Below are 15,041 nucleotides of genomic sequence, written 5' to 3'. Positions count from 1 at the left end.
GTTTTGTGTGTGTTTTCAATTTAACAAAAATACCCTGTACTTACGTTCATTTTGCAGGAAACAATGAAAAAAATATCTAACTAAAATACTCAATTAAAATAATTATTATAGTTAGACCGGAAACAATAAAATAATAACATAAATTAAATTAAATAATTTTAAGTACTGGGTTATTTCATGGTAAATTTTCCAATCTTACATCTTATCTGCCCTGTAGTTTCCTGCAGATTCCGCGTAAGTACAGGGTACTTGCACTTTATTTTCAGGTCGTGTTTTAAAGTTATGCTGAAACTTTGTTTTTGTTTTATAAATACAAATAAAGTAAAAAATTAATTCACTGTTGAATTATTTCTGATATTTTGCCATTATTTTATGATGAATATTGGACTGTGCAACATAATTACAAACAGAGGTATGTGTACATGTACAAACCTTAAATACTGAGTCCACATCAGTTTGATGATGAAGACTCTCCTGATCAGCTCTGTGGAGACATCATGAAGACATTAGAACCATTTTGCAGATAAATACAAGCCAAAGATTTCTTCTTCTACTGTTAGATGATCATCCTGATTAAAACAAACACTACTGTGCTGTAACAAACCTATTCTGTTAATTTATAGACTTATTTATTTATTCATTTATTGGACTCCACTAGTCCAAAACTAACAGGTCAGTAATGGTTCTGTACCAGTGTTCTTGTAATGACCATATTATGGATATTTCCTGCACATTGCATCATCACATTAAAAAAGTCAGATTCGTGTTGATGTGTTGAAGTGTTTCATTTTAAATTTGACCTTTGTGTCTTTAAAATACCAGCAGCAAGTGAGAGCATCTTGGAGCAGCAGCTGTAAGTTTTTTTCTGAGTAATAAAACTTATAATACACATTAAAAAATCATATGATGACACTTTGAATCAGCCTACACTCGGCTACATCTGTGGTGTTCAGTGTCCAGATGCTGAACAACAAAATTATCATCTTACTACCTTATAATCCATTTTGTCTTGTTATTTCATGCAGGTCATATAAAAAAAGAACCACTGGTGAAAAATGTAATGTCAATATTAAGGTTAAAAAAAAAGATTTGCTGTGGTCCTTTATCAGTTTTGTTGATGATTGTCATGGTGATGGTGTGTCACTATGAATTATGAGAATCATTTAATATTTAGAGAAATCCAACAGCTCATATCGTGGCATCCAGCACCACACAGACAGCTGCAGATCATTTCAACTTCCTATGCAAAACTGGCAACCACATCAGACTGAAACTCTCATTTACCAAATAAAAGAGTCAAACTGACTGCTGACACATTCCTGCTGATTACCACATAAATTATAATCAGTGTGATGCCCAGTGCAGGGAATACAGGGCTGTTAAGATTTTTTCTTTTAAAGAGGCAGCCTCACTTATGGAGCTCTTTAATCTCAGGAATGAGGCCAGGTGTACCACAGAGCTGTAATGTAAATGTGAAATGTCTTACTCCCCAGCAGCAGATTTAGTTCCTTTAAAGTTGATGAATTCATGCTTTGACAGATCACTCTTCAGAGACACACAGCTGGGTCCAGGTTCAGATTCAAGGGCATCTGGTGTCTCAGTGATCCTGGTGAACAGAGAAAAAGACCATCAGGCAGAGAAATTACATTTTTAGCCTTCAGACACAAAAAGTACTGGATAAACTTGAAGCGAGTCACAGTGATAATATTATAGTAAGGCTAAAAAGTTTGATGCTCTTCACAATGAATAACTTTAGTCTGTTTGTTTTTCCAACTGTCTTTTCTTCTTTTTGTGAACAAAGCTAAAAAAATAAATAATAAATGACTAAACCAAACCTTCTCACTGTTTACTCATGGAGTTAAGATACGTTTGACATTTTGTTAACTCTTACCTCTCATCAGGAGTCAGTTTCCTGCTTTTAAAGTCAGGACGGTCTTCCTGTGGAGATCTGCGTCCGGTCTCAGGCTCAGGAGAGTCTGGTCTGAGCAGTGAGGAAAAGAATAAGGCAGGGCTTTATATCTACACTTTTTTAATCTCCAGGTGGAACATACGCTGGATAAACTTTGCAGGGTTAAATTGAATTAACAAAAACAGAGCAGGTTTGTTGTAGAGAGTTACATGTATGAAATAATTTCTGTTTTTGTTCTTTTAGCAGTGAAGATAATGCGATAAAGCATGCATCAAGAAGATAATGTGAGGTTTTGAGTGTGATACCTTTCCATGGTGGTAAAAACCTGCAGTCACCTGATGGAAGAGAAAAGTGAGAATAAAACACAGATTTTAATTTTTTTCTGTTTATTGAGATATTTGATAGCGATAAGGTGGTGACCTGTTTAATTATAATAACAGTTTTATATTTTATTTTATTTTATTTTATTATAATTAAGGTTTCATTGTTTGTTAAAAAAAAATCTGAAATAAAGTGAGGTTTGTTTTCTGGCAATCAAAGAGTCAACAAACAATCATTGTGATGATTAAACTTTTTAAAGAGGAGATTCAATAGAACACAAATTAAAAAAACATAAAAAACTTACATGATATAAATCAGATCAAAGATTCACTTTTTCATCATCTTCCTGAACACTGTCTGTCTGCAGCTGTTTACTGTCTGCACTGGGAGAAGATCTGATTCTGTTCTTCTATTAAGGTCTTTTCTTACTTCCATCACTTTATGCTTCAGGAGTTTGAGTTTGTATTTAAGTAAAAGTATTTTCCTGCTACACATCGTAGATCACAAAACACACATTTTAGAAATCATGCTCTCCTTCAGCTGTCTCAGCTTTTCTTTCATTCTCAGACTTTGTGTAACCACTGCAGGATTTAAAGAAACATCTTAAAATAATACAATAATAAAAACATTTTAATTTTAAAAACATATAAAATGAAAATAATTCAAAGCTCACCAAATGTCCACCATCTGTGTGTTTTATTCTGTACCTCACTTCCTTGTTTTTCTCTTAGATGTTTTTTGTTTTGAATACAGGTGCTCACTGTAGTGATGACACGCCTACACTGTTAGACTGGTTAAACTGGTTAAACTGGTTAAACACTGCCTTGTTCTGATGTTTTACTGAATTTCCTGCCCCTGGCTACTGAATTTCATCTATCAAGTAAAGGGTTTGAACAACTAAACATAAATTATGCAGTTACTAAATGGCGTAAAACATTTTAATTGAATAATAATTATGTTAAGAACTGTTGGGCTCTGCGTCCTGAGTCAGAAATGATCCAGCCGCCTGAATCAGAAACATGATAAACTACACAGAGCTCTCATCACCCAGAGGCATTAACGGTCATGTCAAAGCACATAAAACCATCATCTGATTGTCTGAAAACAGAAAAAAAAATAAATTCATGGTTCATATCTCACCTGTAGTCTTTTCAACAGAGTCTGTTCTGCCTGCAGTGGCAAACCTTCAGCCTCCTCAGTCCAGAAAAGAGGTTCTCAAAGGTTTTGTGGTCAGGAGCCCTGCTTTAAAGGACAACATTATCCCATATAATCAGCTGTTTTGGTCTTAGCTTCACATGATGATGTGCACTGACTGAAGTATTTAACCACATTCACCAGATAGCTGGATGGCTAATAATTCATTTGTAGCAGGATAGAAGACACAGAATTACAGCAAAAATAAATGAAAGATAAAATACATACGTCTGTCGTGTGTCCTTCTGTCACTCTGTACCTGTTTCATCAGCCCTTACAGGAGACAGAACCAAGTGTATTTCCATATGCAAACACAGCTGTCACGCCGGCTGCCTGGGTCAGGTTACATCAGCCAGTTTGTTCCTCTGTTTGTGTTCACTTCAGCTTCTGTTCAGTTTTCAGCAACTTCGAAGAAATGCACAGTTATTATTGGGGTTGGTTTTATGAGTAATGTTTGAAGACAGCAGTAAAAACAGGAGTTGTGTGTGTGTTGACCTTGAAACAAAAATATAATCCTCTGTAATAGGAACTAATATGAGCTCATACTTATGTGTCTCTTTGGCACACTTAGAAATTTTAATGGAGGTTAACTGGAAAATGTATTAATATTAATAATAATTCACTGTCCAACCTGAGGTCATTGGCTCAGAGTTTTATTGGCCCATTTTTATTGACTTGTGAAAAAGATTTTGCTTTTATGGTTTTGAATATTACTGCAGTTTCATATTGTGTCACTTTCAATGTGGAAAATGTCACGAAACCCTTGAAATGAATACAGTCTAGTTCCCCCCATGCACCCTGTTAGACTCACCCCAGTTTGCTGCAGACATCACTTCTGTGTAAAATATGCCTGCAAAGTAAACATGTAGTAGGTTAAGTTAAAAGTTCATCTGCAGATTTTTATCTGTGTTAAACAAACAGTGGTGGATGGAGTAGCTACAAAGTTTCCTTTTCTTCATATCAGAGTCTGTTGTCAGGTGTTTCGATGAAGGAGCTTTTTCCAGTAAACATTTTCATAGTGATTACAAGAACAGAGCTGTTGTTCTCTTTCTCTCTACCTGAGCTCACCATCTCAGTAACAGCCCCACTCTTTGGTGTAAACGAGTCTTTTTATTTGCTTTCTGTAACTTGATTTTTCTTACTTATTGTGTGCTCACTGTCCGTGTGTTTGTGTGTGTCTGTGTGCACAAACCTGGCCAAATAAAGTAAAAACAAATTCAAAGAATAAATAAGTTAGGGGTTAAGAGTGAGAATAGTTCATTATGGAAATGAGTCATGAGACGTAATTTTTCCATTTTTTGTTAAAAACTGATTCAGTGCTACTTTCACTGCACTCCTTACCCCGTTGCAATATTCAAAGATGCCACTAGATGGTGCACAGCACTCAGGAGGAACCTTAAATTTGTCAGAGAAGTCCTGAAGTTAAATCCTGCAGTCGAGTTGAACGCGTGTTTTTTGCATCACTGTCCAGACGGTCGGTGGACTCTCATATCTGTTCCTGCAGTTTCACTTTTGTTGTTGTTTCAGTTCCAGACTGAACTTTGAACTACATGATCACACAGTGAGTTCTCCATTTTGTGCCAAGATCTGTTTTGAGTTTTCAACAGCAGTTTTAAACAGGTGCTTAAATCCACTGTTTCCCCTGTTCTGTTGTGCCTGCCTGTGTTAGAGACTAAAACATTACACACATCACACTGGAGTGGGCGCTCACAACCAAACCTGACAGATCCTGGAATTATATTTTTAACTTCTGCGGAGAGATAACTGATCAAAAAATCTCTGTCCTGTATTATGTCCATGACAATTTGTTTGGGCAGAAATCTGGTTTCATTGAACACAACATATTCACCTCAACACCTATCATGTTCATGAAGGCGTTGAGCTGTCAGAGTCTCAGGAAGGACGAATCAGACTTCAACTGTTCAGACTCAGGACTGATGACTCAGGACTGGACCTGTGTCAGATGAACACTGATTATGGTTTCAGCTCTTTTGTCAAACTGAGTCTGAGAAAAAAATGAACTACTTTTATTATTTCCTTTTCATTTGAAGCTAAAAGATGCCACCTAAACACACAAGATATCAGTGGAAATCCCAGGACGTCCTCTATTTAGTACATGAGGACTAAAATAAGTCAAACGATATAGACTTAAAACAAATGTCCATTACAGAGGACATAAATGCTGCTTCTCAGGAGGATAAATGTGTCAGGTTTGGTGGTGAACATAAATATTTACTTCCAGCTACACTAACCCAAACCCCGACCAGATGGTGGTGCTCTAACCTTGCTATATAAAGGTTGCTGTGTTGTTCACTGGATTAAATCAAACTGAGCACAAAGACATTTTTTCCTTATTTACTTTTTTTTCAGTTCATTTTTTAGATTTCTACTTTTTTAAATATTATGGTTTTATCCCAAAATATGTTTTTACCCATTTTTTTCTTCTCTCATACATAAATACACATACATGCAAAGTTATTCATAGTAACATGAAAAACCATTTTGTTGTCTTGTTTTAAAATACATTTCCATGTATTTTAAAACTTTTCCATTTGGCCAACATGGAAAAGTATGACACTCAACACCACACATTACATTTCTCTGTTTTAATACTTTCTGAAATCTGTGTTTTAGTGTTAGTGTCTTTTATTCATACAGTCTCAAAGAAAACTTTATGATGGTTTCTCAGTCTGTACCTGTCATTATAGTTATTTGTGACACAGTATTTGGAACCTGGGAACATACACAGTTTAAAAATAGACTTATAAACAGAAAATTCAGAAAAATTCAAACCCATAAAAATTAATATGTATTTACAATATGTAAACTTTTTTAACAGAAAGATTAGAAAAGGCAGCGCTCTGTGCTACAACATCCATCAGTAATCAGAAGGGTAAGAAATAAACTCTCCCTTCAGACACATTAATGATTCTTTCTTTCGTCTTCTTTTGTCCTTAGCTGGCAGACGGAGGTCGTCCACGAGGCCAAGACGTCGCCGTGGGTACCACAGGGTTTCCATCTTGGTCAACGATGCACTTCCAGGCCTTGTGATTTCTTGCCGTGACTTTTGCTTGCTCTTGGGTTAGACATCATTGTTTAAGTCATTTGTTGATCGAATACTTTTTCAGCTTAACTGTATCGCCTCCATCTGCACAGGCATATGTGGACACACACGCAGACACGGGCACACACCAGTAATACCAGTGTGCAGCACAGGTGGATTTTGGTGGCAAAAACTGTCCCCCCTTTACTCATTACAGCTGTGAATTCAATCCCAGGATAATACGAGCCCGATTTAACATAAGTCATGTTACACAGCACACATCACTTCCTGTACCTAAAGCAGCTCAGAGTCTTTTCTTTGTGTGACTGATGATTCGCTCTGATCCAAAGTTGGTCCTGCACAGAGAATCCTGTCAGTCCCAGTTTGTTTTTCTGAGACACTCAACATCTCTACATCAGCATAGAGGTTACGGTGAATTCTTTTTTTTTTCAACATGACATACAGAGATGTACACACAATGATTAAAACTACTGCCACTCCAACTGCTGTCACTCCAATTAAGATATTGTTTTTTTGTGATTTTAAAGTTGGTCTCTTAGATTTGAGTTCATCTGCAGCTGCTGTAAAAGACAAAGAAATATTTGTTGCCAGTTGTTCAAGTCCAAAATGGATATTTGCAATGCACATATTGTATTTGAGTCATAAATGAAAATTCCAGCACAAACAGTTCACAGAAGCCAACGAGTCAATTTTACCAACACAATGAGCGCTATTGCAAAAAAAAAAAGGTAATTAATTAACTAATATTAAATCAGCTTACCAGTGACATTGAGTTGACAGTCGTCAGAGCTGTAACCATAATCAGTGTTCACCTCACACAGGTGCAGACCCGAGTCATCAGTCCTGAGTCTGGACAGCTGAAGTCTGATTCGTCCTTCTCTGAGGGCGTCTTTGTCACTCTGGACTCGTCCTGAAAACTTTTCATCCTGAGACTCTGACACCTCAACACCTTCATGATCCTGATACAGGACTGAATCTGTATGCTCAGTTATCAGTTAACAGAGGATGTTGAGAGTTTTGGAGGATCTGTCAGGTTTGGTGGTGAACGTCCACTCCAGTGTGATGTTGTGGTTCTCCTCTGCCTGATAGCAGGTCTGTGTCACATTGACTACAAATGATCCTGTTGAGGAGACAGAGAGGGAAAGAGAGGAGCAGACACACTGAGAACTGGAACAAATCTGTTGTTGAGCTTTATTTGGAGTTCATAAAGTGAAGCTGTAAACTAACCAGAGACACATGAGGTGAGGATGATGAGCAGCAGGATCCTGCAGATCATTTTCTCCCTGTAATGATAAAATTTGATTTGAGGAAGAACCTTTTCACACACATGTATATGTTTTAAATAAGAGTATAAAAAAATTAACAGAGCTGAATTTTGTCTCTCATGAATTTTTTCATCTTCTAAAACATTTTGCCGGCTACCCCTCAGCCTCTCAGCAGCTGCACTTCTGGTAAATGTGAAAATCCCAGGTGATCTCAGAAAAGTTGACTCTGTACTTGAGGTCAAGATCACAGGGATTCAAACTCATCTCAGAGACGTATTTAACTCACCTATGGTATGAATTTCAAAATCCTACTATAGAACGCTGAGTCAGCATACATAGAGGGGGTGCAACAGCTACCAGACTGATGTAGAGCTGACAACCTGTCTCTGAATGTGGACAAAACAGAGATGATTGTTGACTTCAGGAGAGCACGGAGAGATCACTGCCCACTTAACATCAATAGATCCTCTGTGGAGGTTGTCAAGAGCACCAAATTCCTTGGTCACTACCTGGTGGAGAACCTCCCCTGATCCCCCAACACCAGCTCCATAACCAAAAAAAGCCCAGCAGTGTGTCTACTTCCTGCAGAAGCTGAGGAAAGCCCATCTGCCATCATCCATTCTAACCACCTTCTACAGAGGGACTATAGAGAGCATCCTGAGCAGCTGCATCACTGCCTGGTAGTGGTGCAATGGATCACGGTTGATCCATAATCCGAACCGATCCCACTCCACGGTTCGGAACGCACGTGATCCGAAGATTCAAAAAAGAAGGAAAAAAAGTATGTATATGGTGCGCGTAGTCAGTCTGTCAAGTGATAGTTATGGCCAGCGCTAAAGGTCCAAGTGGAGGAGCAGAGGAGTTTCCGGCATTTAAGCAGCCCTTTGCTCCCCAATCCGACCGGGCTAAAGCTATTACAAAAGCTACTGGGATGTTTAGCTGCAGACAGGAGGCCGTATTCCCTTGTGCAAAACAAGCAATGTTCCCTCTAAACTGCGCACGTGCACAATTGCGCACTGCTGGCATGGTCTCTGCGCACAAAAAATCTGCATTGCGCACACAAAAAAAATCTAACCTGAATTGAATCACGCAAATTACATTCGTATATACGCAGCTAATTAACGTGGTTGGCAGGCTATGACAGCGTCCTTATGTACCGACACTAGGGTTGCCAACTCCCTGAAAAATAAATAAGGGACACCTTGTGGCCAGGGCCGGGCAACCCAGTTGTCTTCACCCTTCCCAATGTGGTGAATTTTGTAGCTCTTTTTTTTGTGTGTGTGAAATTATTTTTTTAACCATTTGACTTGAATTTGATTTAAGCAGATGCATATTCTTTGTGATATGAACACATAGGAAACAAATGATCATTTAGCCATTTATTTTTAGCTCAAAATGACAACATTAACACAATAAAACAGGTCTCTTAAACAGAAGCCTGTCATACTTAACTTTTGAGAATATAAGTAAATCTTTCTTTAAAAGAACTCTGTCCTGCTTAACTTAAAATTATATAAATTAATAGAAAACAATAGAACGAAAAACATTCTTGTAACAGTGCACATACAGTGCTTTTAGTACAATTGGCTTCAGTTGAGGTATTATTTCAGCTTTTCTAATGCTAATCAGCTGCTGCCGTTTTTAAACCCGCTTGTTCCCATGATTAAGCATCATAACTCATCATCATTATTCATCTATGTATTACTTTTATGTATTAGTCATCTATTTGTTGTAATCATCTATCCTTGCAGTTGTTTATTACACAAAATAAATTATATTATCACACTTCTGGCCACATAGCGCTGATATTCACTGCACATGCCCATATTAACCTTAACAAGAGGGTTTAAAAAAACAAACCAGTGTTTACAGACCATATCTGCTTCTGCCGTGGCCTGGTGGACAAAAAATTGGTTAAGGGTTCCCCGAGCTTTCACGCCCCTCATGTTCTTCATGTGCCCACCATTAGAAGCATGCCTATGGAAAAAGTGCACCGGCACACAGTGCAGTGCGCTTTATAGGTGTTGTCGTGCACTTTTCCCAGCCAGGTGTTTTCCTTTTCCCATTCCTCCCAGTACTTTTGCAGCCTTTTTTGTTTCTCTGAGGGGAACATTGCTGGTCTAATGCTGGGCTTACACTGTGCGATTTTTGGCCCATTTTGAGCCGATTTTTGAGTCGTGCAACCGATTTGGTGATTGGCCCGATTTTCGCCTTCATCGTGCAGTATACGTGGGGTAACGAGAAGCGATTAACACCTCACGACCAGCTCCCGATCATCAATCGCTCGTGAGGGTGCACCGCAGCCGCTCACACTGCTCACGCGCAAACACGTAAACTTCGGTGAAAAAGACGGAGCAGCACGGCTGTGCAGCGTGTGATCTGGACACAAACGATGGAGGCACAACTTGTAGAACTTTGGAAAGCTCATCCGAGCCTTTTCGATGTGGCCTCACAAAATTATCACGACCACAACAACCGTGAAAATAGTTGGATTTACATTGCTGCTCAATCACAGCTGCCTGATCAATGTTTTTCATTAGCAATTTAGCAAAGTTGATGGTGGTGGTGTGAGTTTGTGTGAGTGAAAGACAGAGAGGGAGAGCGAGCGACAGATTTTCTGTTATAACCTTCATTTTATGGAGGCACAGTGTGAGCACTCAGGTCGCATCAGAGCATCGGGCTGTATCGTGTGAGACCCTGCATCGTGACCTATGAACTTCTAACCCCTGCGAGTCAATCGTGCAGTTTGAGCAGGAGCTGAACAACGTGACTGAAAAAAATCGCACAATGTATGCCCAGCTTTAGGTGTACTGTCGTCCGAGACTTGCACCGCAGTGTCGGCGTTTGTTTCCCTGTTGGTGTTGTGGTCATCTGTTGTCTTCCTGTATTTTCTCCGACCTTTCCTCGACCAATGAGATAAGCGGTAATCTGAATTGTCGTACTCGAATTGTCATAAGTGTGCTGTCAGCTCATTGGTCACAAAGCAGGAGAGGGGCTGGGAATTATGTTTTCAAACAAAGCGTTAATTCCATTAACATTTATAGACTACTTTTGATTCTCACTGTATTACGGGACAAAGTGCGTCCCTTATTAGCTCAATACGGGACGTGTACTTTTGTTTCTAAATACGGGACAATTCTGTTTTTTAAGGGACGGTTGGCAACCCTAACCGACACCGGTGTTTTAGCTAGCAAAGCGGCGTGGCTGATGTGGAGTGAAGCCACGTTAATGACAACGTGTACAACCATTGGAGATGTGAGCAGGACAGACGGAACAATTGAGGGAAAAGTGTGGACTTTTTGTCACTTCAGTGACAAATTCGTACCCAGGCATGTATGAGCAGGAAAAGTTTAAAGTTATGGCTGAACTGTCCCAGGCATCTTCTGTTGCTCTAACTACAAATGGGTGGACATCAGGGTCAACGGAAAGCTACGTGACTGTGACCGCTCATTATATCACAGCGGAGTGGTAGATACAAAGCCCTGCACTCCCCTATACTGCACCTTAATTTGTTTTTATATAATTGTGTGGAATGGGTCTTGAGTTGAATGTTTTTAACAGGCAAAAAATACTTAAATAAGTTAATAAGTAAATGTTAAAATTTTGTCTTTTTTTCTTTTTTTGCTGATCCAAAAATTGATCGGATCCGTGACTTAAAACCGTGATCCAACCGTGAAATTAAACTATTGCGATAGGCCTCATCTCTCTTGTCCTCCTAAAAAAAAGAAAAAAAAGAACAGCCAATCCAAATTAAGTAGCGCAGAGCCGAACCAATCACAGCCGCAGCGTCACGTCACGTGACTTGTTACGTACAGCACAAGCGCCAAGGCGCACATGTGTATTTGTTTTTGCAGCCGTGCAGCCGGGTAATGAAGGAAATGAGTTTGCCAACTAGAGAAAAATCAACCGAGAGCGTGAGCGAAGGTTACGAAGAAAAACAGATGATGGTTCCAATGCTGGAGAGCTTGTCGAACGGAAGGGCCACAGAAGTTCCGTGGTGTGAAGGTATTTCGCTATTTCAAGTCTGACAAAAACAGAGTAGCGCGCACTGTAAATTGTGCCGAAAGCAAGTCTGGAAATACAATAAAGCGGTGCATGCTCAATCTCTGACTGAAAGCGCTAATTCGTCATTCAGCTTTTGTCAGACTAAAGTAACTGTTAAAACTGTTTGAAAAGCTAAGCTATACAACAAGGAGAGATTGAGAATTTCCTTTTAGTTCTCAGTTTATTTGATATTGACAAAAGTTAGTCAATTTTGTCTGTTCTTCTGTAAAACAAACTAAGATTTATTTTTAGAATTAATATTTTGTTTCTAAGTGGAATTGACAATTTAGTGGTCTGTTTTGTTTGTTCTATTTTGAAACTTAAACGCTTTAGCGGCTGCCTTTTGTGTAGTTTGCAATATTTGCCTTTATTTATCTGAAACTGAAGTCTCATGTTCCTTAAGTACATCTGCCCTGTTGAACTTATTATGGGAAATAAATATTTTAATTAAAACAAGCTGCTAATTATTTCACATTTTACTTGTGAGCAACGGCACATTTAAATCTTACAAATATAGTTATTTGGCTTATATCGTGATATATATCGTTATCGCCTGAAATGAAAAAAACATATCGTGATATGAAAAAATCTTATATCGCCCAGCTCTAGCTGCACCACTGCTGCCTGTTGTGGTAACTGCACCATATCGGATCACACTATCCTACAATGGATAGTGAGAGCAGCTGAGAAGATCATTGGAGCCTCTCTTCCCTCCACCAAGGACACTTTCAGCACCCGCTTCATCTGCAACACCACCAGCACTATGGAGGACCTCACACACACTTTTCACCCTGCTGCCTTCTGGAAAGAGGTACCGGAGCATTCGGGCCCTCACTGCCAGACTATGGAACAGTTTCTTCCCCCAAGCCGTCAGACTCCTGAACACTCAGTGACTGGACTGACACACACACACACACACACACACACACACACACACACACACACACACACACACACACATCTTCATACACGTCACTGCTAAGCACTCGTCTACAAAACTCAGCACTTTGCACATTTCTATTGCACTGTCTTGTCTTGTTTTCTTTGCAATTTTTTGCACATTGCACTTTACGTAGTCCTGTGTTTTTCTATTATATGTGATATGTAGCACCAGGGTCTCGGAGGAAAGCTGTCATTTCACTCTGTACTGTACGACTGCACATGGTAATGACAATAACAGACACTTGACACTTGACAGAGTCTACCCACAGTTTCAGTGCAGCTCACCAGCACATGAAGAGTTAATGGTCGTCTATGATCCAAATCATGATCATTATTCTGTGCACACTTTGAGCTACAAGATTTAAAATTGTCTGTTGACATCAGAGTGAAGTGTGTTGTTTTGTTACTCCAGTAACATGTTTAGATGTTTTCAGGCTGAGTTTTCTACCTGTTCTTGCGTTTCTCCGTCTCTGGCAGCTGTCTCTACGAACCATGAGCTCCTCTCTACGAACGTGGAAGAACATGTGAAGTTTTTTCTGTTGACTTTACCGGGTGCATTACACTCACTGACCTGCAAGATAAAAACAAAATATCAGTGTAATAGATTTTCATTTCATCAGACCTCACAGATAAGTTGAGCATTAGCCAACAGGGGGCGTTTCTCACCAGAAAATAAGGCCCCGGGCAGACCCAGGACACGCTGGAGAGATTATATCTCTCGGCTGGCCTGGGAATGCCTTGGTGTTCCCCCGGATAAGCTGGAGGAGGTGGCTGGGGAGAGGGAGGTCTGGGCTTCTCTGCTTAGGCTGCTGTCCCCGCGACCCGGCCTCGGATAAAGCGGATGAAGATGGATGGATGGATGGATGGATGGTGTGGAATTACAGGGATTATTTTACATAACCATCATCTTATCATTGCATTAATTATCATTTCATCAAAGTGTTTATTGAAGCTGCTGGCATTATGGTATAATTTATATTATAGGGGTTATCATAATCAAATATTAACATGTTTATTACAGGTACAGTTATAACTACTTTAAAATGATTGAGTTAAATATATATATATCATAACTCATATGCTGAGTATATGGGTATAGTAAAATAGTAGCTGAGCAAAGGCCTGAATGTATTCAGCTTCTTGTGGTATTTGAGTTTGCTTAGTTACAGGTGACGGAAGGATGTCCAGTCCATGGTGACCTCAAAGGCCTTAGGTCATCACTATATTCGGAAGAGTATGCCACAAGGAGGAACCTCTGTGTTTGCATTTAATTCTTAAAATACATGAATGTTCTGTACATGCAAATTATGTGCTTGTAAACGCAAGAAGGGGCGTTACAATACCCTGATGTTATAAAAGCAATCTAGAGTGTATTTTGGGTAGAGATGTACAACTGTTTTGCAGTTTACACCTCTCCACGCTATGCGCATTCATTAAAATCAATTGTTTGATTGACCTCTTCTGGACCATCATTGTTTTACTCTCATCCTCAATTTCGGACCCGTAACATTTGGTGCATTGGCCGAGGGTTGAGGGAGAAAAGGTGGAGGTTGAGACTGAGAGGGTCCAAGGTGCTCAAACAGGCAAACACGAGTCAGTGGTCGAAGTGAGTGGACATAAGCCGGCTTATTCAAAGGTAAGGCACTACCTGTTGAATTATTTCCAAACAGTGCTGAATTGGGTCTGACAAAATTGAAAGTCTACTCACTGAAAATTACTGGTAAAAGTCTGTTTTGATTTTGGTGAAAATCTCATGAGAATTGAAGTTGAAGTAATGATAATATAAGGTTAAGTGACAGTACTGATTAAAGGAAATGCAGTTGGACTGCTAAGGAAAGAGAAGTTAAAGTAGTTGGACTACTGAATTTAGAGAATAGGTCATTTGATATCTGTATATGGTTATACAGTTATAATTGAATATAAAGCTGGGCTTGGACATCGATACAGTCGGTTTTGTGGTCTCGTAGGATGTCTTTAAAATACATATAAATTATTCTAGAACGGAACTGTGGGAAGTTCTAAGAAAGTGCAGTGTTCGGAGGTGACGCTCCAAATTTCCTGAGGACGCTCAGGATTTTCCGTTGGACGGGATAGTCCGATTGGCAATCGTGGACAACTGAGGACAGTCCAAAATAGCTACTGATTGGATCAGTTGACCGTTTGGAACGGTGTTTGCACTTTGTTTGGGTAATAAAGGTTGGACCTTGGGCGTTGGGCGCTTTTAAATTGACTTAGGAACTTTAGCAATTAGACCAGACACAGGTTGGACCTGATACTGGGTCATTGATTATCAAAAACTTGG

General features: G+C 39.3%; 1 long non-coding RNA gene across 2 annotated transcripts; it reads right to left on the bottom strand.

Moving 5' to 3' along the window:
- Positions 1 to 5,946: 5,946 nt before the first annotated feature.
- On the bottom strand, positions 5,947 to 13,448 carry LOC120438207. Of its 2 annotated transcripts, none has more exons than XR_005611718.1 (5): positions 13,406 to 13,448; positions 13,188 to 13,310; positions 7,716 to 7,771; positions 7,249 to 7,608; positions 5,947 to 7,048 (listed from the first exon to the last, which is right to left on the bottom strand). It is a non-coding gene; the product is annotated as an uncharacterized LOC120438207 (long non-coding RNA). The 2 variants fall into 2 exon arrangements; XR_005611717.1 differs by lacking the exons at positions 13,188 to 13,310; positions 13,406 to 13,448 and adding exons at positions 8,040 to 8,139; positions 8,263 to 8,287.
- Between the last annotated feature and the right edge of the window lie 1,593 nt (positions 13,449 to 15,041).

The sequence above is a fragment of the Oreochromis aureus genome, linkage group 3 (assembly GCF_013358895.1).
Source record: "Oreochromis aureus strain Israel breed Guangdong linkage group 3, ZZ_aureus, whole genome shotgun sequence".
Lineage (NCBI taxonomy): Eukaryota > Metazoa > Chordata > Actinopteri > Cichliformes > Cichlidae > Oreochromis > Oreochromis aureus.
This window is presented reverse-complemented; position numbering and strand designations above follow the sequence as displayed.